A 27,501-nucleotide genomic window follows, 5' to 3' on the forward strand; every position below is an offset into this window, starting at 1 on the left:
ATTTTGTTAATTGTTGTGAAATAGTAATCTCAATGTGACTTAAGTCATTCAGCGTCACTTGTGTTAATGTGGCCTCTCTGAGGAGTTTTTGAAGCCATTCTTTTGGAAGTCCATGATATTGGTCAGCTTTTAAATAAACTACTGAAGTTATCTGTCTCTCATTAAATAATGAATACTACACGAATAAAATAACCTTTCCGTCATTTTTTGCCACTCACTCACCTGTTAGATTTTAACGATCGCCAAACACAGTAATAGAACGATCAATCGGGATAAAGTTTGGTGTGTGTTCCTTTAGCAGATGCTGCAAACTAAAAATTACTATTACGAGTATTTGTAGTTGTACCATCATCGAAGTTTTACGCAGATTTCATAATAAACTTCGCTAATTATGGACTTATATAAATGCATTCATCTGTAAAAGTTTCATACTTTTGCAACACGAGGGTTTTGGTAAAATTTTCCTTTCAAAAAAAGCAATTTCAATCAATATTCCGAATCTTAAAAACCATGTTAGTCATTCTAAACTTAACTTCATATTCAATGCAACAATTTCAGAGCGTAAAAATCATTCGCCTTGACTGGGACTCGAACCCAGATCCCTCAATATCCGGTCGAGTGCTTTAGCCACTTAAGCTACCAAGGCGTCCTATTTATTCCGCTTCATTGTGTTCCTATGGTCTCTGTGCGTTTGACTTGGCCGCTTCCTGAAGTTATAATCAACTCTTTCTTCTTAATAACACATTCTCCTAAATTTCCTTCGCGTTTTCACTCGAGCAAAAACACCTTTGAACGCCCCAATGTTTTCCGCCCTTTTACCCTCATTTGTGTACCCCTGAAAAATGCCCCCACAGGTTCCCGTTCCTTCTCATTACTCTTGTTCTGCACACCTTAATCTCCCCAATTCTGATCTTTTGAAGGGTTTTATGAATGATTTCACATCAGTAGCCAAACCTCATTCACTACAACGTTTGGGAATCCACTTCATTACCTTATTTCATTAGATTAAACTGACACAACCTTTTTTCTGGTATTAATAATGCACTAGAATCTCTTTTCGTTCTTCAATCTCCAAGGCGTCCGTTTGAATGGGGGTTCTATGGGTAAACTCGCAAAATACGCCTTTTTTCAGTCAAAAAATGAATTTAAGTATTTCACTTACGCAGATTGGAACAGGTGGTTGGACTGCTACTATTTGTTGAATATGTGCTGCGCCGTTAATTTTCAATACTTGAGAGATGCTGCATTTTACTGAGAATATTTGTTATAAATAAATGAAAATCCATCGTAAGTCAAAATATTTTGAAAAGTATAATTGACTTTCCTAGATTATTGATAAATAAAATACTTTTATTATTCATTAGAATGAATATTCTCAGATGATGATCTGTTCCACGCAAATATAATATTTGTTTCACTTTTAAATCTGGTGAGTAGAGAAATTTTCTTATGAACTGAATGTTTAAACCCTTGGTATAAATATTATTTTGCATGAAAACATATCGGTTTTCATATTCCCGCCATGCATTTCCTTCTTTCTTGATTTCAAGTAAAATTGAAAACTGCTAAGTTACCATGAGGATGATATTGGCTCTGTCACTTCAACAGCCATATCTTGCCTAATGTAAGAATGTTGCTTTTTCACACTATTAATTATGCTGAAAAATCTTCAAATATTGCGGAAACGTCTAGCCTATGAAGTGTTAAAAATTTTGACCCTGATGATTTTCGAGTATAGGAATATTTCACAATTCAAATATGCCTCTACCTTGTGCCTCTTATAAGCGGTAGGATTAGTTAGAAGTTTTGAAATTAGGCGTTTTCTTAGGGTAATTACAATAGCTATAGGCCCATCCCTAATCACTACCGATTACTCTTTTTTTTGAAGCGTTTGTAGCACCTTGAGATATTACACTTTTTATTTAAATATTCAATCAACAAATTGATATTTTGAAAAGTTGAGGAAATTTTTGGGTGAGCTTAAAATCCATTTTAACCACCCATATAACTCGGACAGGTTTATATTTAGACACATACATTATACATACCTGTATGTATAATCCATAGCAAGAAGCTCAAGGATTACCTCCTGATGGCCTTGTACCATAAATACTTTTTTCTGTTGCATGCACCTTATTCTCTCGTAACAAGCACCCGCACTGCGGGAGAAAAATTTTATAGTAAAGTGAAAAAAAAGCGTTGCCGTAATTTTATAGGCCCTTTTACAAGGCAAGACAAGGAAAAAGGCATGTGTAGGGCGAATTAATAAAAAAATATCCGAGACCTTTTTCCATAACTCCTTGGGCATAATTTTACTTTTCATTCCCCACTAACATCCCTTCTTCCGACACCCCATCCCTTACTTCGACGGAGCCCACGCTCTCCCTTCCCCCCCTCTCCGCCCCGCCCTAGCCCACCGTTTAAGTGTGGCAAACTTAAAGGGTAAGGAGATAGTGAACCCCTATACGAGAGAGGGGTCACCTTACCCACACCCCGTCCACCTTTCCCCTAGGGTCCGGGGACCAATTTCCTTGCAACTCACCCCATGGCTTTAGATTGCGGCTGCGTGTGCATAGGATGAGCGGGTCATCTCCTAACGCAACTCTTTTCCAACCTTACAAAGTCCCCACAAGCACACTCATAAGTTCCCCCAACCCTCACTCCTCGCCAATAGCCAACGCCGTGCAACACAAGGGGAGGTTTTAAGAATATACCTCCCCCCCCCACTCTACAAACTCTTAATCCCATCTCACGGAGGCCCTCTCCATAATCCCATCGGCCCATCGACCATCCTCCACATTCCTCCCTCCACGACGCCCACCTCTAAACCCTCAATCCCAGAATTCCTGCCCAACCTACCGGTAATCCCTGCCCCGCCATCCCATCCCCTTCCCACGCCCCTTTCCCTCAAACCCTTTGCTCTTTGCCCTCCCCAATCACACTTAAAGGGCTCGTTTGCATAAACCCCCCTCATCCGTCTCAGCCCTTCGTTGCCCGTCTCCAAAGTTAAAATCATCTCCGCTGATTCTTCTCCCTCTAACCTCTCTGCCCCACATTTTTTCGTCCATTTATCTCCTCCCTGACTCTCTCCCTGACCATTCCCCCGTGCTCCCCCTCCATCTCCCTCCCCCTCTCCACTTCACTCGCCCCCTCGGTCCCTTTTCGCCTTCCCCAATGTTTATTATCCCTCTCCCCCCGGAACTGGATGCACAAGGTGTTTATTCTCAGTTGTCGCCAACCAAGGAGGTCCTCGAATCCCGCTCTTCCAATTATTTCTGATTGCGTATCAGCTAATGAGAGTCCTGAGTGTAAAATCCCTCAAATATATCGCGTTTCTTTCTTTTTATTTCAGATGAATGTTTGCACCCAAGGCTGTGAATTATTATTTCCTCATTGCTTTACCTATTCAGAGTTGTCGTTGAAGTTTTAAAAGCAGTTTTCAACTGCGTGCCGTTGCGTGCGTTTAGCTATGGCTCGGTTGATTTTGCTTGTGATGTTTGATTGATTTGTTTCGTTAAAATATGTGCTCCCTCCTTTTCATAGTTTTCTCATTGTTGCTGAATACCCTCTTGGGTTACCATTTGGTCCTAAAATGAAATTTTCTAATGTGGGATAATGTTTACGACTGACCCCTCATCTCGAGAGGTAAATGATTCTCCGTCAGGGGAAAATTTCCCCAAATCGAGTTATTTTTTATTTGATTTAGAAATATTCTATGAATTCAAACATAGAGACGCTCGATCTGTGCATAAAGTTTAATGATAACCAGCTACTTATGTCTCTTGTTTTTGACCAGCTAAGAGAGATATATCATACAGGTAACAGAGAATGAGAATGGTATTATAAAGAAAGAAAAACGTAGTGATGAACCTTAATAAAACTTATGAAATGGCAACGTGAAAACAAAATATTATAGTCCAGAGAATTTCAAAACATGTAGAATTGAGCATTCATTTCTGGAAGAAAAATAATTCAGAAGACTTAATTCTACGTGTTTTTGACGTGTGGTGTGTGAAAGCATTCATCATTTTAATTTTTAAAACTAAGAAAACACAATATTGTAATCAAGCACTGAAACTTTGGCTAGTGTGTGGTGACAGTGAAGTGGTTTCATAGCTATTGAGTAACCGATTAACATGCTGTAAGTGTTGAAATCTGTAAAGAATATTAAGTTATATAATTTATAATATACCTCATCTGTTGCATGGAAACATATGAAAGAAGTTGAACAAGGCCTGTCAAGAGACGAGGTTATTGCAGGAGTGAGAAAATTTTCAAGATAGCCGACATTCCGCGTGGCATGACTGAGGGGCTCGGCTGTATAAAATCAACCAAAAAATGTAATCTTATTATTAAGACTTATTTCTGGGAAACCTTCCTGATTTCTCTCAGTATCCGTGGGGAAAGAATTTATAATATGCTGCTAGGAGTCTTAAGCCTCGGAGGGTGCAAAAATTGGCATTGGCTTAAGTATTACACTGAAATATTTTTCATTATCTTTGAATAAATGTCTGAAATATGAATGGTGAAAAAAAGTTTAACCTAAAAACTCACCCAACCTGTCAAACAATGACGAATTTTTCACGAATGTTGAATAAATATGATTTGCCAATGATTACTTCATTTTAGCATAAAATCGTCGTAAGCAATGTAACGCGGAGACTTGATGGCATCGATCGAGTGGTGGAATGAATTAGGACGAGCTTCGTACCCGTTAATTTTTTTCCCAGTAGATAGAATCACATAGTGAAATCACACATGAAACCATATTTTACCAATTAACTTACTGCAAAAATAATTACCACTGTCTTGATAGTTCCTTATCGTGAATTACCTCTCATTCTTTAGCAACTATTAATCGAGTACGTATATAATTTTAAATAAGGCTTTTGAGTGTATTACAAAGATATTTTTTCCTTATTCGTACAAAAAATAAATACTCAAAGTGACATTTTTTCATTCTCTTTTAAACAAGTTTTTCAATGAGTAGATTTCACAAATGAAGCTAGAAAATCTTCTAAATTAAACGTCACCAGTTGTTTACACGCCGATTTTCCAGTTTATTTACTTTAAATTTCAGCGCCAGCACTTACTCTTCATCCTATAATATTAATATTAGTCATTAAATTCATTCCTCTGAGGGACACTGGAAATCCTCGTAGTCACTCAGGTATCATTGCAAGTCTAGGATTTTCCATTCGTCACTACAGAAGAGGCACCGATGACGTGATCGTAATATTAAAGTTATAAAATGCAAGCCTACGAGACTTGCAAGTAAGGCAGTGGTGTCAGTGTCCGCTCCATTTGTAATCAAAACCTGCCCCCTCGGTCCGAAAATAATTTCCAATCGCCTCACTCCCTTATGCATCCCATCCTCAAAACATTCTGCTGTCTTACTTCACCATGTACTCTAAAATGTGCACATAAAAATTTTCTCGTGTGAAATTTGTCCCTTAGTTTAACCACAGCATTTCACCTCTCCAATTCCCTCCCATCTCTCATGAATATTAAACATTCTTAACCGTGGCAGCTTTATACTTTCACCGATATTCGAACGAGCCGATTTTGTAAAGATGAATCCCCTAGCATTCGCGAAAATTGGAATACTTTTATAAGGAAATCATTCCCATACCAGGCATTTCATTAAATTTGATCTCTGATTTTTTTCTACAGCATGATTTATTCCACTCTGAGTAATGTAATATCCTCACAGACCGCTGATTTTCATAACTTTTTTAAGGGCAATAGAATATTGGGCTTTACCACAGGCTTGCGTAATAGAGGTTCCTGCTAAAGTCACGAGAGGATAATAATGTATCAACAATGAGGTAAATATGATATTTATTTCCTCTATGGATTTTATGAGGTTTTTCCTTTCCTCTTCTGCGTTCTCTAAGGATGCCAAAATCTAGTCTTCGTCTCTACGCTCTTCTAAATATTAAATTTTCATCATAAATATTTCTAAACTGTATGATTTATCATAGCGATAGGTATTGTTTTTTCGATGACCCTCGTGGTGTGAGATCTCACTTATTAAAATTTCTGTACCTGGAAATTGCAATTTAATTAATACTGTAAAAGTTCAATGTTAAAAATGCGCATTTTTATTCTTTTTGCCTCCAATATTTCACTGTATTTCACATAGATATTTCCTTTTGCTAATTTGAAGATTAAGTGCTAAATGAAAGTTTTCGGTTGTGCGTTGAAACACCGAGTGGTGCGAGGGAAGTGTATCCCAGGGATTAACAAACAATGGGGCAGAGGTAAGCAAATTTTTATGACGCATAACTTTATGATAAACTGATTTAACATGACCAAATTTACTCTCTAAAACCCATTTAGAGCAAAAATAAGGCCATTTTCCGAATTTTTAGTTCTGAGCAACTTTTATTCATGGCCTTCAATGGAGAAAATGGAGAAATGGAAAAAAAATTACCTATCATGAATAATGTTTTTTCGGAAAAATTGGTAATTCCTTTGTAAGCGAGGAGTAAATTGAGCCCTTAAATAATACAATACTGCCCTTCATCTTTGGCCCATCAAATGCAATGCTTAAGAAAATGTGGTAGTAAAAGATGAAATATTTTACTTCTTCGCTGGGGTATTAAAAAATGAAATATTTCACAGTGCTATTGATTTAGAGATTACATTCATTTCAAAACTATTTAGCATTGCTAAAATAATTAATGATTAATTTATGGAGAGAGTAAAATGTTGTAAATTTTAAAGTTTACCTTGGGTGGCAGTTTTGTATTTTTATTCACTTAACCCGATTTATCACGATTTCCCCTTCCGACCTAAAACTCTTTAGCGGATTTTTTTAGAACACACCTTTAACGTTAATTACTACTATGTTATTATTTTAAAAACAAGTATTTTAACTTAAATTCTGTAGGGTGAATTAGATATTTTAGGAATAAGTTATATAAAATGACCTAGAGAAGGGAAATCCTGAAGCGGCAGCTATAGGGTCAGTCGCAAGAAATCCATAAATAAATATTTCAGAGTGAGGTAAATATTACTAAAGAATGCTACGCATAGCGAGAGTGAAGAGCTTCCTAAAATACGATAGCAATATCACCAGCTTAAAGATAACAAGGGAACCCATATTAACTATAGTGGTAAAGGTTTACATGCAAACGGCAAACTGATGCTGTAGAAATAGAGGAGGTTTATGATGATATCGCCAAGGTAATAAAAAATGAAAGGGAAAAATAAAATCCAAGTATATTTAATAACATAAATTCAATCACTGAAGACACCCAAAAAGAAAAGGAAATATGTTCTAGGAAAAGAAATGGAGCGCGACAAAAGCTATTGGAATTCTGCGAAGAATGAAAATTGAAAATTAGTGTTGGTAAAAACGCTATTGGATACACCCAGAAGAGCAATCAATGCATGTGCAAGGTTCCAGGAGATTGAAGAGGATAGAACAGTGACCATATATTCGTACAGTATAAGTCTAGGAATCAAAAACCTGATAAGTCTGTACTCGGATTCAGACATCGACGTTGTCCACAATCCAATGCCTTTGAAGCATCATCTGATATTCTAGAAGATTATGAAGAATTAATGGGAGTTATACATATATATATATATATATATATATATATATATATATATATACACACATATATATATGTATATATATACACATATATGTAAAAACACAGATTTAGATTTTTAGAATATAGAAACACAAGGAAAGGACACTCACAATTTGTTATTTGACGTTTCGACAGCACGGCTGTCGTCTTCAGAATCATATGATTCTGAAGACGACAGCCGTGCTGTCGAAACGTCAAATAACAAATTGTGAGTGTCCTTTCTTTGTGTTTCTATATTCTAAAAATCTAAATCTGTGTTTTTACATATTTGTGCGTCGCCGAAGAGCGTTCCATTTCGAAGATATTTTATATATATACATATATATATATATATATATATATATATATATATATATATATATATATATATATATATATAAGAAACTGAGCCTGAGTTGAATCTTGGCTGAAATTGGAAAAGGAAATGGTAAAATAATATAGCTGCACTGGTTCGGTAGAAGAAAGATGGCAGGTAATGAAGACTGGATTTTACCGCGGTGACAACCATAGGCTTAACTATAGGTCTTGGGAAAGGGCCACGTTAGTTAGGGGCGTACGGCTTTGGTCTCGGGGCATTCGTGAGAGTGGATGGGGTGGTTGGCGGGAAGGCGATACGGGGACCCTTGCGCTCATGCGAGAATGTGTTCACGCGTACGAAGAAGAATGTATATCGGAGATGGGGAGTTTTACGATTGAGTGGGAGACGTCTGGCGGTTAAGTCCCAAGGGAGCTTGCGTGAGCGGAAAATGGTAGCAGAAAGAGGAATCTGGATAGAAACTAGTAAGGGTAATGGGTAGGAATGTGGCCTCAGTAACGGTCACGTGAAGATCTCCATTCAAACCTGAAACATGGAATGGGATAAAGAGAAATCGATTATTCCGACCAAGTTGTAGACCATGGGATCATTCCATGCTTCAACATTCTTTATGAGAACTTATGTGCTTGAATATGAGTTTCATGATTGTCCATGGTTTAACAGGATCGAGACATGAGTTTATTCTTCCGTTTAATTGTATGGGAAGGAAAATAAATAGCTTTAGAGGGATTGATTAGGGTCTGACAAATGCTGTAGGAATTCAATGAATCTTGCACGAAGTAAATGGCTTAGAAACAATGTATGTAAAATTTTAATGGTGAAGGGTTTACACCATTGTTTAAACCAAGTATTTTTGAATAATTATCCTCTTCGAAATTAAGGAAATGAAATATAAAATTAAAGAAGTTCTAATAAGATAATTATATTATTATTAATGAATAATAAATTTTATTGTAATTTTAAGTGTAACTAGTAGGCTATAATCACATAAAATGTTTAAAACGGAAATCGTATCGATAGATTTAAGCAGATTATTTTTTTTTAATTTCTTGGGCATTTAGTAAGATGAAGAATCACTCTAGACGATTGTCTATCAAAAAATAATGGCGCAAATAAATATCCAGGGTAACGCAAAAAAATAACTTATTAGCCGAAAGAAAAAATATTTGAATATCCCATTTGTACGAGCATTTCCGCGGCTTCGAGTTTTACATATTGTTGAAAACTTAACGGTTTTTCCAAATGTCTTTTTTCAATGCCAAGCAGAGATATTTGGTAGTAGTTAAAGGCCATTAACTGGTGTATGAATGTAATTTGGCTTGCTTCATTATTTGAAATCTTTATGTCATTATTAAAAATGTAGGCTGTAAATCTACCAATTGTGAGATACTAACATTGTTTATAGGTCCATGGATTAGACTTTTGAATTAGGCAGTAAAAAATGCAGGAAAACATGAAACAGTGAGCTGTTGAAAATGACGAATAAGAATTTTCATGGCTGGTATTTGCTACAGTCAATAACAACACTTGAATTGGCTTATTGGTAGTTAGCTGACGAAATTATTAGATGAATAAACCCGATCTCGTGTAAATATTAATTAAAGAAAGATAATTTCAGCATTTTTTTATCTTACTAATCAAAAACAAATAAGTCACAATAAAAAGTGGATTACAGCTACCCTTTGGAGTTTTTGTATTGCAATGAACCTATATTATCTCACTCAAACTAGGCAGACCTTGCAACCATTAGAATGTGTGAAGTATTCCGCTGTAGCGGAGTAAAATAGAGAACACAATGCGGAAGGAGTGTAAATAAAAGATGGACACGGGAAAAAAGAAAGCCGCTAAAAATTACTCATAACGTTCATTAAGTGGCGATGTCACTGAAACGTCCTTAAACTTTGACCCGTCTATCAACCGCAATTGGTTATTTTTCAAGTCCAAACGACAACTTATTATTATCAACTAGTTTTTTCCAACAACCTAATAGAATTGGAATGTTGTTCCTATTGGAATGTTTGTTCCGAAGCTAAGTTTTTTGTTGTGATATATTTTGAGCCTACGATTAAACTATCCTGAACTTAAAGGTACACTCTGTTAGTTGATCAGAACGCACTGGTGTGCGTTCCGATCTGAACAAGTATGATCTCTGCCAGCACGAAATAGCTTTATTGTATTTTAATGCACCGGATCTTGAAACTTCAACAAAATTTTTCTTACAGTAGGATTTTCTTGTAATGGGTCTATCATCCGTGCCTGCTCTGTCTTTAACAATATACAAGTATACAAATAAAGTCACGTTTTGCACCCTCGCTGGATGAAATTCTTCAAATTTAACTTGAATAACTTGGTTTCTTTCCGTGGAGAATAACCGAGTTAATAACTATTCAGAAACTTTACCGGCTTTGTATTCAAATAACATTAGGAAATCATGAAAAGTGCATCGTATGACACAAAGAAATTATTGTACTTGTCGTACAAATGAATTCCAAAGCAAAATCTAAATGACATCACTTGATTGATATTTATGGGCTAATTACTCGTTTGCAATAACATTTCATACCGAAATTATTTGCAATTATTAAGCTCTGTGGATTAAACTCATTCATTTTTACAACTTCCACTATTTACCTTATTCCATTAAGATCCTTATGTTTGGTATATAATGACAAATTCTTTTTCATTAATACTCACCTGGTTTCCTTATTTATTTATTGGCCAATAAATGATCCCAATATATGAATTATTGTTGAAAAAAATGTTCGTAAAGTTCAAGGGCATGAGATTAAATTACTCAGAGCTGTGGTTCAAGTTCGACAAGGAAAATTGATTGTTGGATTAAATAATTTCAGTCAAGCATATAATATCCGACTTAAGGTTAGATTAGGAGTAAATAAAATGAGGCGAGATATCTGAAGAGTGCGGATTTGGTAATGTCTACGGAATTTAACCGAAAGCTTGGAGATTAATATCTTTAACCAAGCAGAGTGGACTTTTTCTAAGAAAAACTGCTTGCGAGCAAAATTGAGTCCTCAGAATTTGGGAGATGGCCTCTGAAAGAAAATGAGAAAGAAAAGTTGAAGTACAAGAGAGTGTAGTCGTGGAAAGCGGACTGGTAAAATATTTATTGCCCTGAAATATTGAGTGTGAGGACGTCCTCTGATCTCTATCCCCTTGAAGTGAAATGAGGTTCTTTAAGGCCTCTATATAAGAAACTAACATTAAAATTTAAGTTTTTCCATTTTAATATTTCATCTAATTAAATGCCCAATTTTATGCTTTGATGGATAAGAAATCTCTATTGATTATGTGCCGCAAAAACATCCGTTATTTCTTACCTTTGCCTTTTCCCCAGCCGAAACCTTAGCCACATTTAGGATAAGATTTCTCTTTCCTGTTTTACGCTTCTTTCATTGGTGCTTGAAAACTGTCTGTTCATCACTGGACAAAAACACTGAATTTATGTAACGAAGCACTAAATTTCCAAAAGGTACTTGGGATCCTTTTTTGCATCACAACTAAATTAAATCTGTCTTTTGGCATCATTTGGAGCTAAAATATAAAGCTTTCTTTCATTTTTTGGTTAAAATAACTTCTTTTATCGTGTTTTTTCGTAGTTTTATAAGCCAAAGAATAGTAATCAACTTTCTTCTTTTAACTCATAAAGTATTTGTAATCTTGCTCGAGGTGTTAAGTATTTAAGAAATTAACTACAGGTTTACAAAAACGAAACTCAATTTTTTTCTTTGCTCCTTAATTATGCAATATATGCGGAATTGAATTCCCAAAATTAGACACCATGGAAAGCAAGTCAAGATAATTAAAAGTATATACAATTATGTTTCGTTGCAAAATTATCGTAAAACTTAATTTCTTTAGCAATTACTTTACAGAAGGTTTCTTGGGTGAAGATTTCTGAAAATATTATAGCATTAACTCCCGTGTTGCACGAGACTAGCATGGAAAAGGAGCTCGGTTAAGTGTGAACAAATATATGCCCATTCTCCCAATGGCTATTTAATAATGATTTCTTTGTATGACAACATGATTAATGTATAATGTCCTCGACTTACACTGGACAGGGATTTGCGCAACAGGGCAGAAGTAGTTACAACTGATCAACGCAAAAGACTGCTGTGAACTGCTGAGTCTACAGTGATAATCCGACCAAGAAGACGGTTCCTGAACTCGGAGTGGGATGGAGCACAAATGAAATTAAGTGCAGCGTGTCCATTAAAGTTAGTTTTACCGGCTTCAGGTATACGAGATGGTGTTGGGATGGTTATTTTAACGACTGGAGTTTCCCTAAGATGGATCGGCGGGGGGAGAAAGGTAATAATGAAAGCGAAATTTAATGTCTCCGGAATAGTGAAAAAACGGCGTTGAGTGGGGGAATATTGCTTGTTGGAAAGAAAAATGAGAGCTTGCTGTATTGCAGGGAATCAGAGAAAGGGAGGGAGTAGAAAGTTTGGGTTTTGGAGTGGAAGAAGGGTTAGGAGGAGAGCTCTCGGAGATGAATGGAGTGCCGTGGCTTTGGAGGAGGGTGTCAAGGTGGGGGCAAGAGAAATGGAGGAACTCAGGAGAGGTTGATGAAACTTGATGAGGCACATGCGAAGGGCATGGAGTGAAAGGACAGAGAAAAGGGCAAAAAAGAGAGGGAAAGATAGCAAAAGAGCGTGATTCCAAGGATGGAAAAGTATGCATTTTTTTCTAGCATTTGAAAAAACCGTTTCCATTCCCATTCAACCGGTCCACTTTTGGTTTAACTGAAATTCCTGGAAACTTATTTTTGCCTACACATTTTTATTATCTCAAATGATCACGGTTTCTCTCCAATTCATAACAAAATGTTCATCAAGGAAAATTTGTTCCCAATATTTGGGTAACTTTGCTTCTTTTGTATCAAATTCAGGTGTAACTATAGCGAATGATGCTCTGCAACACAAGCTAATCTTATTCCCATATCATACTGTCCCGCGAATTAACGACATTTTAGTTATTCTAAGCCAAATGTACCTTTTAAATTTATTTTTAACGGCCATGATTCATTTGTTGCCAGGCAATGTAAGTTTTTTATGGCAGGAATTGCCCATGGAAACCTCAAAAGAAATTAAAACTATCACATTGGAATTATTGATTCTCATGTAATTGTGTTTTATTTTAGGTCACGTGATTGTCGGGGACTTAAAGTATAGACCTGAAGAAGACTGGTAAGTACACCACGTTATGTATCTATTTTCTCCTGGGTATGCGTCCTAACACACCATCGTATTTTTCATGACACTTAATCACCAGCCGCAATTAATCATTAAAATTCTTTATATAAAGGTTACACTTGGACATAAGCACATCTTTCTTATCTTTTTTCATAATTTCCAGAATCTGTAAGTTGTTCTTTTAATTACCAGTGTAGTATATCTCCGCAAGATTGGCAGAATGTTTGATGTCTAGGATAAATGGTCAGTAGAAATATTTAGATGTATTTGCTTTAATCCACTTGGTTAGAATAATGCGTCTATATTCCACCCAGGCATTCTATTCTTATCTTTTATGCTTAGGGTTTCAGCTACTTGAATGGTTAAATGTTGGTTACATTACTTTCAGGCCCAGCATTTCACTTTTCGGGTAGTAGTCTTCATATTTTATTAGGGGCGCACCATCAATGAATAAGTTGGATTATGCTAAATCATAGACAATGGCCCAACTTTTTACTATTGGTGGTGTGGCAGGTTTAAAATAACGCTTAGAATATTTTTGTAAATTTGACGACGAAAAGAAAATTCCCTCCTTGGTAAAAAAAAAGTTGATTCAATAGATAGCGGAATCACTAGTGCCTTAGATGAAAAACATCACAGTACTAAATAAGGAATTTGATCCCATACTTTGTGTTAAATTGTGATATTCGGTTGTCTTTTGAAGGGATATTTTCCCTAAATGCGTTGGGGCCAGAAATTGATCCACTCAATTTTTTGTGAAATTGCTCTTATTAGGTAAAGGTCAAAGAAAACATTTTGAACGCTATTCGTCTTTAAAATTTCAAATTATGAAAAAAAGCACGTAAAAGTGGAAGCGCTTCCCGTAATTAATTATTTAATTGATTACCTTCTCAACTTTTAGGTTTAATTTATTCTTTTAACATACGAATAAGTAGTATTTAGGGGAGGCGACCGACAGATGAGGTCATTTGCGCCATAGGGGATGGACAGGGTCCGCAGCTTAACGTCTCATCCGACGGACGGCGTACTCACTCAAAGTGCCCTCCACAAAGCACCTCAAGTAGGGATATTCAACACCGACGGGATTTGAACCCGAGACTTCTGGGTGGGAAGCCAGTACGGTAGCCACCGCACCATCTCGATCCGCACATACCAATAAGTACATGGTAATGAATATATTTATAATAAGTACAACAGCATATTTCAGGTTTGCTGAAGTGAAATCACACGATGGGAAAAGTATCCGTTGAGGAAAGTATTCCAAATTCATAGCAGAGTTTGGCCATTGGCATACGTAATAAAGCAGATTAGCGATAATCGATCTCCCCTCTATATTTCGTACAATAATGCTAATTTTGCCGGTTAGCAAATTATCTGTTTTAATAATAACAGTATCATAAGGAATGGCGCGAGAGGTATTTAGAAACATATTGTTAACAATTGTAAATTAATAATGCATCTACACCCGTAATTAGTTTTTAATACGAGGGACAGTCAAATGGATACCGAACACCCGCTACAACAACCAGTCAGCGTGCCAACAAGGACATAACCCAACAGCTTTGTGCGCCTGTGAAGTATCACTATGCAGTTCTCCTACCACAGCGATAGCAATATCGATACGTAAAAATCTAGCTTCTAGCTTTTCATTTCGCAATTATTTCACCAGAAAACTGTCCTTTTTCTATGTAAGGTAAAATATGTTGATGAATTGCATTTCCTTGTATGTGTTTCACGCCCATTTTAAAATGACAAATATTACATAATTGCAAATAATTATCACGCATTTTTACGTTTTCATGAAACTTTCAATTTGGCAAGGTACGTAGGCACTCGTTTGATTTCTCTTTATCTATGGATTATAATCTGGTTTTATAACTATTTAACCTCCTTTAATAATGATTCTTCTGAACAATTTCATTAAACTCTCCCCATATTGTTGGCTGATATCACCTTATTGGCTCGAAATTATCTACATCTTTCTTCATAAATGCTCTTTTACAGAAAAAATGTGTGATCAGTTGAAGGAAACAACGATTGGAGCCATGGCATTCCTGTCTTTAATATATATTCGACCAAGAAAGACAAAAAATTGGTTTTGGAAATGTTGCCTAGACAAAGAAAAGAAAAAGTTACACGTATCTCTATATTATTGGAATAAAGTGGCGACAAGGACCTTTAAAGTATAGTCATAATAAGTAAATCTAATGAAAAAAGAAAAATAAATAAATAGCTCATCATCTCTGCTTCATCAAATTAATTAATTTTTCTCATACTAGATATGTCATCCAATACTCCTAAACTTAATTCATTTATGTTTCCTTGGATGGTACAATTTTGATATAATAAATTAAGAACGCACATAAATGAAAGTGTGTTAATCTGCTCTTATTATGTCTTTCTCTTATTTTTCTATGTTTCGAGTGTTCTTTGACACGGCAAAAACAAATTATTCTTGAGAAAATAAGCATAGCATTTATGCTCGCCATCTGAAAGTGCTTTTTACCATGATATTTTTATTTCTTTTACGTTCACAAATGAAATAAAGAATATCGATTTTCATTGAAATTACGCTGCCCTTGATAAGATGACAAAAGTTTTTGCTATTTGGTGCTAAATATTCTCTGCTCTTTATTATTTTTAATGTGCATATAATATGGTTCATTTTCTTCTAAATGTTTACGAGATTATTTTCCTTCAAGGTATATATCCTGCTACTGTGTGTTCCTTCCGGTGCTACTTCCATTCCTGAGCACAGGTATATACGTTTTTCATCCGGCTATGTCATAATATTTTTGTCTCCAAAAGATTTTCGACCCTCAGGAGAAAAATTGTTCCCATCGGCCCATAGGATTTATTTCTTTAGTTTCCTTGCCTGGTTGTAGGTTCAAATGTCCATTTTTTACAAATTTTCTCATCAAAAATTCTAGAACCAACGCTTTTGAAGCATGCAAAAGTGTTTGCAGAGCCAAATGCTAAAAATTAGCGCTTACGGGCGTGTTAGTCTTCACAATAACAATGCCGTCCCTTCTACTCTAACGGTTTTGCTATGACCTGAGGCAGTTCACGGCTGTCTATGAAGCTTATCCCGTCTATGAAGCTTATGATCATAGTGGAGGACATTGGTGGGCAAATAACCTCTTTGATCGATATCCTTACGTACCTTAAGTCACCTCAACAGAGACTATTTCATAAATAATGCTAATAGCCTTGTTAGACGTGAACAAAGGATTCGGGGCGGAGTGGTATAAAAGACTTAATAAGGGAAGGGACGTCGGTCCGCGGGGTTCTACGTACGAGGAAGTACCAGCCGTAGGCTTCGTTCACGTTTTACTTTAATATCGTTTCTTCTGAGCTTATAAAATTATCAGTCTTAAAATCGTGTAAAATATTCAAGTCTTAGTGGATTCTTTTCGTTGAGGCACCAAGAGAAAGTAATGGGAAATCTGAACTGTCGCTTTTATTTTCAAGTCGTTGAGCTTACTTCTCATACGTATAGCCTCACAAATTATGCATTCTCTCAATTCAATATTTCTAAAAATATTATCCAATGGTTTAATAAAATTCATTTTGAAGGATATTACTAAGCATGTTGGGGGTGCGATTTTTTAGTCAATCAAAGATTTACATATTTTTTAGAGTAATATAAATCTGGTCAAATATGATCGAGGGACATTATATGTACCTTAATTTACATACAAGGTGCAGCACATTCCTTCCTTTTTTGAAGTGCCCGCCAATCTGGCTGCAGAGGTCGTAGCTAACTAAAAGTGGTCTCATTTAACAGCCGGGGGTTCTAAAGTTTTTTGCCCACCCCGTTCTGTCTTCATCATGCGTTGGAACAGTGAGGAGTCGTTTTCTGTCGAGGCCTACTTGTCGAACGAATGTTCTGTGATTGCCACCCCCAGGGGGTCTTCCGAAATCTCTTCAATGGAGCCCCGTTGGGCCTTGTCCCGGACCGAAAATCAATTTTTAGATGGGTCACTAAGTTCAGACAAACCACGAGTGCGACTAGACGAAGAGCTGTGAGTCCCTCGGCCCATCAGATCACCTAAGAAAATTGAGGAAGTGAGAGTCTCCATCTTGCAATCCCCACGGCATTCTGCGTTCGGTAGAAGCCTAAGTGAAGTGGACAAATTCACGGCTACCTCACGGTATTTTCTATTTTTTACCATAGTCAAGCAATTGTGATGGAGGCAAATCGTGACTGAGTGACCATTCCGACATATCTAAAGACCTTCTTGTTGCTAATGTGTTTAGCGAAGAAGTTAATTCATACAAAAATTTCAATTATTTTATAGAGTTGATGATTTTTCCCTTTCTTTCTTTTATTAACCTCAATTACTAAATCCCAATTGCGAATAATGTATTCAAAGGACAACATTTGAGAGAATGAACTTTTCTGAGAAGCAAGCAGTCTAGAATTAGCAGTCTAATGACTAGTTATACTGTAACTGCAAACTCTTAGCCTCTAAATAACCTGACAAGCTATTTTCTCAAAACCTTTATGGTGATGACTCATTTTTTAATTGAGAAAACTGTGCCTCGCTTGAATCCATTAAAAGTCACTTTTGATTTATTCCCTCTACTTCGCTTAACCAACATTCTACCTTTCATTACCACATTCAGCATTCAATTGCCTCACAGTGTCTGATGCACCCGATTGACCTGCTGCCTTTCAATTTCTCACTGAAACGCTCCTTTTTACCTTAGTATGCCAAAAAATTCATGTTTATTTTCCTTAATAACTATTTACATTTTCCTTTCTTCTACACCCTCATATCTTGACAGCTGCTAAAACCTACGCTTTTAATACTGCCTCAACGACCAAGTTTCCGAACCACGTAAAATCACCCCATTTTACAATTTTTGGTAGTCCGTTCTTTATTCTTATCTTAATTTGATGTCGCTGTTATTAACTCACGTCTTTTTGTAAACACCTCCTTGTCTAGGGGAGTTCCTTTTTTTGTTTTCTCTCTACCCTGCCCACCGAATCCAAAACACCTCCCAATTAGGTGATAGGTGAGACTTGATGTAATTTTATTTTCGAAAATTTGATATTTTCCTTATCTTTCACTTTTCTTGAGAATCTCAATTCGTTAGTATTATTATTATTAAATATTAGCATATTAACTATCACGCTGGCTCTACGTGGCACTCATGAAGGCAATCCTTTGCCTTAACGGCTGACCAACGCTTGAACATCCGCTAAACTTACTGATTTGAAGATTTCCCATCCTGCTTCCTCTCTTATCTTCAGCCTTCCCGTGCTTATCATACCATTTCCTTTGTATATATAATTTTCCAAAAGAACTGGATATATTTGGCCTAATTACTAATACTCGTAAACCTTGCACTGCCCCTCCCAACTTCCCATGAGCTATCCGCATATGTTAAGTCTTCGAAACGTGGAGGCTCCAGATTATGTTTACACTATCTTTAGTCTACTCAAATCTTCTGTAAAACGTTATTATATATGTACCCAGTTAACTGTGTAAAGCACTATTTAAAATCACTAAATTTAAAAAAAAACTGTCCTAGTTATACTTTATCTAGTAATTACTTCATTGTTTCTATGGCATAACGCGTGCAAATGTTCTTTTAAAATCCAAACTTATCTTCACCTAGGAGTACGTGCCCATCTTCTGTCCTTTTTATCAATGAAATGATGACACTAGGTAATACATTAACCACGCAATAAAAAATCATCCTTCTACGTTTTATTAATTTCTTAGTAGTTCTGCCGGGATATCAAGTTCTCACGGCCCTTTTCAATTTTATTTCCATTAATGCCTTTTCTACCTCAAAGGCGAGTATTTCTGGTCCATTTTGTTATTATCGACAGCTACACACAACTTTTTACATCCAAATTACCTTGCTTTTAGTCTTCATATAATCCTTCATATATTTTAGGCATCTTATTGGAAGCTCTTTTCCTTCGGCCAATTGTTTATCCGTTGAAACTCCAATTTCCTAAACGACATACCTTTTCTTATTTCCTGATGGGAAATTCCCCTTAATTTGCGTGCAACTATTTCGCCCGGGTTTTGCAAATTGCCCAAATTCGTGCATCGATCTTTTTACCATAGTTCCCGTACCCTATTATTTCTACGCCTCTTATTTATTGTTTTTTTTGTCCTTTAGTTTTTATTATTTTGAAGTTCTCTTTTTATTAATCTTCCAAGTCATTTCCTCTTTTTCTATGAAATTTTCCTTTTTTTCCGTTTACTTTCTTTGTTCTTATGGTGAGATATTCCCTTTTTTATACTTTATCAGCCACAATCCTCACTCAGTATTTAAAAATCTATCCCAGTTAACTCCTTTTTTTAACGAAGTTTAATTTTGTACTCTAAATGTTTTTATACTCCTTCATCTTGCCATTCTTTTAAAATGTAACGTGGAACTTAAATAGTACTATAATATCATATGCATCTGATTTTTTTCCGAGAAAATATTTGAATTGATCAAGTTGATCTGAAACTTTTCTCTGACCGTGATGTTTAGTCTTAGAGATTCTTGTACCTCCTAGCTTTTTACATGTACACTAACGTCACTATTTTTATCATGCATCTATTGGTTATAGAAACACGTAAATACTTCTATCACGTAAAGATTTTCAATGGAGAAGGGAAAATTAATTAACTGTAATTATTTTGTAGTAATGCAATATTAGTTAAAAAATTAAGACACCTGAATAGATAACGAAGAGATGAATGAAGTGTGTTTGCCTTGATATCAGCAATCAGTGTAAAATCATTCATTGTTTCATTTATTTTTCATAAATATTCCCAGCCAGTCCTTTTTTGTTGAAACAATGATCTGTTGACATTTGTTTAGTGGTATTAATGATATCATTTCAAAGTGAATGTTTGAATCGGAATAGAAATTTTGAATCGTTCAGAATCAAATTCAGGGTACTAAGAGACGAATTCCAATATTTTGTGAAGTCATTAAACGGCCAGGAAACAGCCAAAAAATATATAATAATCTTAAGTATTGGTTTTATTGTCATGGAAAAGGTGAGAGGAACATTTACTGATGATGTAAATACAAAACTAAGGAGTTTGAGACACATGTTTCTACTTTTTTACATGGTATTGCAATGTTTTGATCAAGAAAGTTTGACAAACCTAAACACTTCTACGTATTTGTGTGTCGGTCCTAATTCAGTGGATGTCGTATTGTTACGGATATTAAGTGAAAAAATTCTTTAAAAACTAGATTATTGATTTTAGTTTGTCGCTCATTAGCATGTAAGCCAAGAGAGTGAATACCAGAGACCTCATTGCCAAGCCCTTAATGATGTGGAAACACTCGCCATTAAACAAGAAAGAGTTCTCAAAGAATTCAATCTTTCGTTTGTAACCGTTGATGTAATATTTTGCGCAAAAACCTATAGACGGCTTCAAATACTGAAACATCATTAGAGATTCATAAAAAACCAAAGATGCTGGAATGCTCTTTATGAGGGCCGTTTTTCTCGAAAGAAATTGGCAGATTTCACTTAAAATCTTCACCCCAAACTTTGTATCAGTAATGGTACACTCACGAAAACTTTTTTAATGTTTTCTAGCTAGGTCATGTTCCGGAGAAGATATTCTCATTCTTTGTAACTGATTAATTGTTGTGAGAGTCGCTAGAATTTGTATTAGATATGACAAAAGTAAAAATACTACCTCCCACCAAACCATTTAATTTTGTGCTTTTCCTTACTTTTTTACTCAAAACTATTGAGAGCCATAAAAAAATTAATGTTTATTTTAAAGCAAATAGCAGTGAACTTTTCCCGAAAACGCAGGGTACCGAGCACCATTCGATGCATATTGATAACCTGTTTCCACAGATGATTCCGAGTATGCAAATTTTAGCATTTTCATTTTCATAAATCACCGCAGCCGAGTGTTGTGTTGCGGAAATGATTGGTGCCTTACAAGAGAGGGAAAAATGAATTTTAATTTCACGATTAACAAAAGAATTGCAAAGCCGAAAGCATTTCGACCGCTTTTTTGTCCGTTTGGCGGTTGACGAAACGTCTCCGGATCGCTTTCCAACCACCCCTCTAAAGCGAGGGTATTACGTATTCCACACCACCCGCTGGCAACATGGAAAATAAACGATCCTCTTGTGCCCAAGATTACTGAGGGATTTCAGTTTCTCGGAAGACGGCTCGATTTTTCATTCTTATCTTTGCAGTTGTCAAAGCCATCCGCAAACTTTATCGAAAAGTCCATCTCGGCGATATGGAGAGTGCTCCGGGTATTTGAATATCTTTGGCTCAAACTATCCGTCACGTTTTCAAAAAGTAAATCTTTCATGGCAATAATTTATATGCGGGAAAAATATTAATTTCTTAGTGGTCGGTTATGACTGCTGTCCAAAATGTTTGCGCAATCAAAATATGTAGAAAATACTTATCCCCTGTTGTGCATGGGATTGACAAAACACACCACATGAGGTTGAATACATGCATACACGGTCTGGAATTAGTTAGGCTCAAAAGTACATGAAGTAATTTCATCCTCAAAATGACGAAATTATCCTTAGTAAATCTACAGTCGTCCATAAAACCTTGTTTCCTGATAAATGAGTTATTCAAAGTTTAATAGAAATGCATATATATATATATATATATATATATATATATATATATATATATATATATATATATATATATATATATATATATATTCTACGAATTAATATTTAATGCAATGGTGCTTATAGAAACCGTGCATAATTTTCGTTTCGATGGTAAATTTCGATTCAATAACTGATAAATCATGCCACATACTTCTTAGTTTTAAGCTAACGAGCATGTAAGTTTCCATGCGTTATCCTCAAGTAGAGTAAATATCGAAAGCAATTTTTGAAAACTTAACTATTTCCTACCCTACTCACTGTAAATGAGCTAAATTTATCATCAAGAGTCATGCTTCCAGAATACAGGATTGGAATTTTTTGGAGAAAACATTTTTTCAATAAAATGAATCTCGGAAGGAAAGTATGAGATCATGTTTGCAAGTAGCTAAAATAAAACGAACATGTGTTGGTCCTCGCCAAGCAGTGGCAACTGATGACATTCCCCCCTCCTCTGTAATGGACCACCACTTGCTTCCTCTTCTTATGAATGCAGCTCGCGAAGCAAATACCGGTAACATACCGGCCGAAGTAGGCTGACACAAGGTTTGTATAAAAATTAGCGATAACATGTTTTCCTGACGAATGCGTGAAGTGCTGAATTCAGACCTTTTACTAAGTTTTCGCATGGTTGTAGATCATATTGGCATTGGTTAGACGACAGCGCACATTATTGTCACTGAAAACTTGACGATGTGGAAGGTTGCGCTAAATTAGTCCTGAAGATCTTGACGGACGACCAAGAGCAGAGTCGAGTGTCTGCTTGCGATGACCTTCTATAACGGCATCGTTACGATTCTCCAACCCCCTAACAGTCACGACTTGTCATCAGCAGACTATTTCCTATTCCCAAAAGTGAAATCCTCCTTCAAACGACACCACTTTGGGATCCTAAGTGCCGTCAAAGAAGCTTGCACGCGTACCCTTTAGGACCCTCCTACCAGGGGGCCTTCGAGTCGTAGAAAAACCTCTGGTTAAAGTATGTTGACGTTCACAAGATATACTTTGAAGAATTTTGAGGTAATTTAGCAATATGTGAAATCTATTTTTCCGAAACTTTCCCCAATACTTTTTATACAAACCATGTTGTCCCTTGATGCTGCAAGAACTCTTAGAGATTTTAGGGGCCGAACGTCGTACCTTCGGTCACTTCTTTGGCCGAATAGGTCTCGTGGCTAATTCAATAGATGACTCTTGCCTTCCACTCTGCCTATACGTTCGCATTGCGCGGGCCATAAGGCTTGCCATAAAAAGTCCTTTTAAAGCCTCTCATGGCGGCCGCCTCCCTCCCGAGCTCGCTTTCATCGAGGTGATTGGTGAAGCCGAGCCAGCACGCCCACGCGCTCAACCGTGATGGAGGGAGGTTTGTTAACGGAATTGAGAGCAGGGGTGTGCGGGCACTGGTATCCCTCTACGCCTGGGTTCCATAATATCCATTTCTCTACCTACTACCCACTTTATCCCGTAAGTGGGGCAGTTTGGAATGTAACCCTGTTTATGTTCTAATATTTCATTGAAATCGATCACTGGAGAAAGATTCGGCCCGGAGAAGTTTGGTTGCTGGGAGAGTCGGGATCTTACTAGAAGAGCGGTAGAAATGGAATGCTATCGGTGGTGACATTACTCGTGGGCTATTATTCTAATTTCATAGTTAAGAAACTTCTTTCGATTTCCGGCAGTATTATTTAGGAGCAATAATTTTTAACAAAAATCTTCCGCTACATACTGCCAATGAAGAATGTGATGACCCAGGGATTGAACCCTGTGGACCGCTCCTCTATTTAGACCGGAATTCGGGTTAACAATTGATATACGTTATAAGTTTGCGATGTATGGTAGTAGTTTAAACAAAACCTGTGCAGATGCACTCATATGAAACATTTTTTATTATTTTTCTGACTCTTTTTTAGGGGTTTTGCTGTTTCTCTCACATGCGATGTTTTATCAGTGGAATAATGTAAAATAGGTGGTGAGCCACTAGAAGTACATGATAAACGTAAAATACCCAAACGAAGCAATTGGCGCTTGTCATTATTATTCTGCAATATATCTCAGGCTGTAACTTTCCCGTGTGTCAATAAGTGATGCGAATTCCAATGGAATCACCAATATTCTGGAAACTCGTTAAATGTTAGCGTATTTACTTTGTGTGGTTTTAATTTCAGATTGATTCAAGGTTTTTATTGTCTTTTCCCTCCAATTTGCGCATTATGTGTTGCTCATTTTGACTCCGTGGTGATGTGAACTCATTCTAAATAGCTGCATGCCCCAAAAAGTCTCCTAATGTGGAAATTGAAGCATGGCCGGAAAGCAATTGTTTGTTGAGTTTTTTGTCCTCTGTCATGGGAAATAATCAATACCTTTATTACCACTTTTATTTAAACTCCTCAAACGGTCGACTCTTGGGTCATTGTTTTAGAAGCAGTGGTCAAAGGTATCCGATGTGTCTCTAAACAACTGCTCGTTTTCCATTCTAACAAATTTCATTAGAAAATGTGCAGTTATTGCTCAAGTTAGATTCCAAAAAAAGAGAAAAAATTCTTCAAATTCGCATTTAGTTCCATCTACTAAATTTTATGGAACCTCTAGCAGTTTTAAAGTAGTTTTTCGAGTAACCCTTTGATAAAGCTTTCACATCAAAAGTATTTTATTCCTGATTGTTAGTCTGATGCAAAATTTGATTTGTTTTGTCTCTGTAGTGCGTCGTCGACCTTTCACGAATGTACAAATAATCAAGGCTTCTCAACATAAGTATCGTCTGTCAAACGCCGGAAAGAAATCAGTTTACCGGGAAACAAATACTACCGTTTGATTCACAAGGTCCCTCGCAAGGGCTAAAAAATATAAAGAACACTTAGTTACGCCACACACACTTGTCAGCTTTGCCAAGAAGAAGTTCCTATTGAAATTGGCAAGGCGTTGAAAAAACAATGGATACTTGTTACGTCAGTGTAATCTGAAAGTCCATGAACACACGTGTATTGGGATAGGTCAATTCTATTGTTACTGTCCACAGTAATTGCCCATATAGTTCATAATTAATGAAAACTCATATTGAAATGATCAATGCAATGATTCAGTGTAAATACTATGAAAAATTTCCCCGCGAGGAAGTCAAAAAGGCAAATACGTAGGTCAAGTAAAGAGCGTAGAAATATAAGGAAGCCGGGGTAAAGTTGCAGAAAGTAGGTAAGCAAAATGGAGAAATGGATTTATGTAATTAGCATTTGGATTGAAGGACATCTGTTTATCCTTGAAGGAAACTTTCAGATCAAAGGAGAAGTTGTGAATGATAAAATAAAGGGAACTGGTTTAAATAAATCCATTCTATATTTGTAAATGAAATTATTCGTGATATCAATATTTTTAATAACATCTTTTAAACTCTTCTAAGCATCGGTTGAAAAGGAAACTTCATAAAGGTTTGAATTAAAAATGTCTTTTCGAAACAGGCGATCAATATAATGCCGAGACATTTGATGCCTGTTCTTTGCTCGTTCCAAAGAGTTTGGCTATATTAATCTATTGATGAAGCAGTAGGCAATGGCATTTTTAACTCTTCAAAGATGCATTCTTTTTCTTGTCGCGTAACAAAGTACAATATATACGTGCGGACAAGTAGGAGAAAATATGATATCTCCTGCATGGGAAAAAATGATTCGCTGATTTTATCCTTGTAGCATGCATTTTTTTGGGAGTTTGCAATGTAGTTAACGATGAACATGATAAATTTAATTCACAGAAGGAATAGAATCAATTCATTTTTAAAGGTCTATACATAGGCACGCATGTATATGAAGTTAGCACTAGTGGGGAAAGAGGAATACACAGAAACACACAAAAAAAGGAAAGAAACTCACTCGGTTTCCAATTTTCGGTAGTCCAAGCCACCTTTTTCAAGGAAGAGGTGGACATATATACATATATGTACATACGGAAGTTGGGTACCAAAAGATTTTATTTCTAAGAAGATACCGAAAGTAAATTCGAAATAATTTTTATTTCGGCATGTGCAACGCCAGTGCGTATTTTTTAATAAAAATAATACCATTGGCGCAATGAAAATCAAGGAAATATGCGGATTCCTGCTGGAGTTAAAACATGTGCTAGATGGCAACAGAAGAATGTACTCGCATACACAATTTGCACTACCGCAGGTGGCTTGTATACCCGATAAAGGCAGCATGCATGTCACTTAATATGTACACAATAGGTGTGGGCACTGAGCGTAAGGAAACATGATTACACGGCCGCATGGACCCATCCTCCATAACCAATCAAACAGCTCGCCAGTAATTACGGAGGGCCACCCCAGATATTTGTAGGTAAAAGACCATTAGATGGAGGCCTATTACTTCCGGCTTTCATCGGGTGTTGCAAGTATAGTGGCCACGGTACCCACGCTATTTGAAGATGCCTCACCGTGCGTTTCAATTACCTCGCGCTGATAGGATTTGCATGAGGAAGCTTCGTGTACTCAACGGAGATTCGACGGAGGACTAGGGGGAGGTGGACGTGAGGGTGCATTACTTACCGTGGACGCTTTGCGTTATGCCAAGGGGGCTCCCGAGGTTAACTGTTTAAATTAAACTTGAAAAAGGTGAGCTGAAGCAGATGTAACCCCACTTGCAAAATAGAGTGGCGTCTGAAAAGAGAGGGTTCCAGCATTGGCATCTATTAGTTCAGCCTCTGTTTTTACTCGCGCACCCCCCCTCGCCACGAAATGTAACTGCATGTCTTCACAATTGAAACAGTCATGTATAACGCAGCACAACCAAGCAAAATATTTCCAAAGGGAATACAGCTAAATACTCTTTTTCATTTCCTTGCGCTGACATTGAAGGAGAGACACCATTGCAGCAAATGTAATTTATTTGGCAAGTAAGGATTTTCTAAGATAATTCTCTCCTTAGATAAAAACAAGTAGAAATATACATGTGCGTTTATCACCACTGTTGCTTATTCGCGCATTATATCAAAATAATAATATTATAATATCCTCTTTTACACAAAATAACAGACTCTTTACTTCCATAATTTCCGTAAAAGAGCTGTTCCCGAGGAGATTCCACGACAATTACCTTAACCGGAATCATCAGTTGATGCACTGAAGGCATAGCAAATAGGCAATTCGCTGAATTATTAACGATAGGCCTATAATTAAAGTCTTCAAATCTTTTAGTGCTAAATTACGATTAATTTTCGAAAAGTAAGAGCCAGTTTTTATACTTAAATAGTGTTGCGTTCGAACAAATTCGTCCACATGGATCACCATTTATTGTTTTTTTCCGAACCTACTGAAGTTATTCTTTCAATTTAGGAGTCTAATTCCTATCGGGGAATTCAGATAACTATGTCCGCCAAAATAGTGGACCCCACTAGTTGTAAAAAACGTGCTATAATTGTATTTTTGTGTGGAAAAGGACCATCAGTTGCCACATTGGGAAGTTTTGCCTAAATTTGTACTTACAATAATGAGTAAAGAAAGGTTGAACAATGGTAGGGGACTTCAAAAATGGTCCCACAAATTTAATTGATAAAGAGCGGGGTGGCACCCTAGGTCTAGATCGAGGGATCGTTCAACAAGAGGACCAAGATCCGCGATCTGATTGAGGATTGATCATTAATTCTCTGGTGATAAATTTCCCCTTGTTGGAAAAATATTCACAATTGTCAGGTAAAATTTCATAAAACACGTATTGCGTGCAATATAGCTACCGAAAAT

At 36.5% G+C, this 27,501-nt stretch overlaps 1 protein-coding gene across 5 annotated transcripts in view; it reads left to right on the forward strand.

The window, feature by feature from the left end:
- LOC139686039 (Ig-like and fibronectin type-III domain-containing protein 1) overlaps positions 1 to 27,501 on the forward strand; it is an 862,041-nt gene that overhangs the window by 496,508 nt on the left and 338,032 nt on the right. For 4 of the 5 annotated variants that reach the window (XM_071583133.1, XM_071583131.1, XM_071583134.1 and 1 more), the window contains one exon: positions 13,088 to 13,133. The gene's annotated coding sequence lies outside the window, so the exon portion shown is untranslated. Of the gene's footprint in view, positions 1 to 13,087; positions 13,134 to 15,841; positions 15,898 to 27,501 lie in introns of all 5 variants that reach the window. The other variant, XM_071583132.1, reaches the window with a different exon arrangement.

The sequence above is a fragment of the Hetaerina americana genome, unplaced genomic scaffold, assembly GCF_022747635.1.
Source record: "Hetaerina americana unplaced genomic scaffold, ioHetAmer1.1.p SCAF_13, whole genome shotgun sequence".
Lineage (NCBI taxonomy): Eukaryota > Metazoa > Arthropoda > Insecta > Odonata > Calopterygidae > Hetaerina > Hetaerina americana.